The following is a 2,561-nucleotide window of genomic DNA, read 5'->3' as shown; positions in this document are numbered from 1 at the left end:
ATATATATATATCTATATATAGATATATATATATATCTTAATGGTATATTGTAAGTAAAAGAAATTGGGCTGAATTGGATATTTGTGTCTGCCTTGGTTATTTATTATATAATATATTATATGTCATATATTATATATAATAGTGTTATTGGAATCCAAGACAAGGCCTTATGACCTATGGATATTTTCATGGTCAAAATTAATGTCAATGTAATGACAGCAAACGCCAACTTGCCTGAATATATTAAGAAAAAAAATGCTTCTATTAGAAATTTATGAAAAAGAGTGAAAAAAACACTTTTTTTTTTTTGGTCTTGATACTGGTACTGACATTTTTTAGTTTATAAACCTAAATATGAATGTTAACTACGCTTATTAACTTTTTTGCCTTACTTTTGAACTTTTCAATTAGGTTTTTACCTTTTTTTTTCTTGAATTTTTAATTAACTTTTTACTTTTTTTTTTCTTGAATTGTTTACTTTTTTTTTTGCTTAAATGACAGTAGGTAATATATCATTAAAGGGCTCATCTATTTGGTCAAATGCCAAAATAAGATGTACAGATGTGTAGCCGTATCTTTGCTGAATGGCTGAATATAGATCTAGTGTTTCTAGACCTCACTGAGTGGGGGGGTCCATTTGTAATATCTTACGATATTAAGAACATATACTGTTTAAAAGTATTTTACCTAATTTGCATAAAACATAGTATGAAATATATTTTGAAGAGAGAAAGTTAGCTAAATGCATCAACTGTTCTTTTAGGTTTCCCAGTAACTCTCTAGAACGGATAGTTCTGGTCCGAGAGTTACAGAGACTACAAAGATTCACTTAATAATCTTTCCAGATGGGAGTTATTATAGTGCATCTAATTTTAATCATTAAAAACAAATAGAAAATTTGTGTCCAAGCCTTAATTTATTATGTTTAGAGAGCAAATCATACATAAACTATTTATTACTCAGCAACATGTCCTGTTGGTTGAAATGCTTCGTGTCTGAATGTGGCTGAATTTTTGAAATAGAAAGAATGGCTGGTTTAATCTGGACTGGTTAGATTAAGAGCATAGATGTAGCTTTGGGATAAATCCTTGAATTTTGAGTGCGCTGCATTCAATTCTTTAACATAGCCTTGAAGCGTAATGTTAGCCTAATTTGAGTCAGCCCAGAAAGCAAAATGTTTCTAGTGTGAGATTAAGTTGTTTACATTTCAACTTCCGCCACCAAAGTGGATAACTGGTACAGAGGCCTTTTGAAAGCCACGTCTCCCCTCCCACTTACATTGTCTATTTGTCACTGGGGTTTAAACAGCTCAATCAGCTTCTTTTCAGACCGTGTTTTTCTTAGAATGGATTATTCTTGCTGATGTGGCAAATTTCAGTTGAACATAAACATGTCCAGTTTTAAACAACAGCCTCTTTCTTATTTGATTTCTTCTGATTCTATGACAAAAACACCTTTTATTATGGACAGTACACTGGTGTTTCCATTTTTTTTTGTTCCTGATAATCCAAACTAACATCGTTTCACCTACTGGTGACAGTTTGTGTCAGCCTCCATTCGTTTGCAAAGAAGCGAAAGCCGAATAACACTACACGAAACACAATTGTATAACAAGATAATCATGAATTTTTGCAGATATTTAGTAATAGAGTAAAAGAGCTTTCAAAAAGTGCAAATTATCAGCTATCCTTGTTAGAACTTCATTTAGTTCTTGGGCATTTTTCCATTGTTCTTAGTATTGGTCAGTCCATTAAATTTTGTCAAACAAGTAATTTTTATTTCCTTTAAAAGAAACCCCCAGAAGCAGTAAATATAGAAACTAATTGCAAGAGTAATGATGTAGTAATGATGAGTAGGTGCTAAAAGAATGTCTCGTGCTGTTATTATATCAGAGCTAATTAGAGAAAATTTGCTCCAAATAACCCAGTTCTTGGTATAAAAATGATTAAAGTTGCACATTGTGTTATCATTAAAAGCTCAGGGGTAAAAAAATAATAATTTAATTATGTAATAAAATACCAGAGTTGTGTTTAGCGGTGGTGGCAGTGACAACATAATACTGGAGCTCACAACTCAGATGTAATCACTTAGTTTGGAGGATACTTCAGATAAATAGATAAACGAATAATTTATAATGAGGAATGAGGTTTGACAACCCAACATTTAAGAGAAATGGAGGTGTGATGCAAAAAAAGATTAGTGTCATACAGAACATTATATATGTTAATATACATAGTCCATGATTTACTTTTTTGAACACGTTTGGTCTTTAATAATCAAACTGCAACTTATGCACAACAATACAAAACAAATTTAAATAAGAGAATAAAGTTACCAGTGCTAATACAATCTACTGTCTTAGAGTACAACAATTCAAAAGCATATAGAACTCTGTAAATGTGAGACAGAAGTTGTTTTAACTGAGTTCACATTACAATAGTAATCCCAGAGAGTAATAAATGACAATAGTATGGGTTTAGTTAGGCTTATAAAAAATTAATAGTTTATATATATATATATATCTATATATATAGATCTATATATATAGATATATATATAT

The sequence above is a fragment of the Cyprinodon variegatus genome, unplaced genomic scaffold, assembly GCF_000732505.1.
Source record: "Cyprinodon variegatus isolate N-32 unplaced genomic scaffold, C_variegatus-1.0 Scaffold15, whole genome shotgun sequence".
NCBI classification, from domain to species: Eukaryota; Metazoa; Chordata; class Actinopteri; order Cyprinodontiformes; family Cyprinodontidae; genus Cyprinodon; species Cyprinodon variegatus.
The sequence above is the reverse complement of the archived record's forward strand: the minus strand, read 5'-3'. Positions refer to the sequence as shown.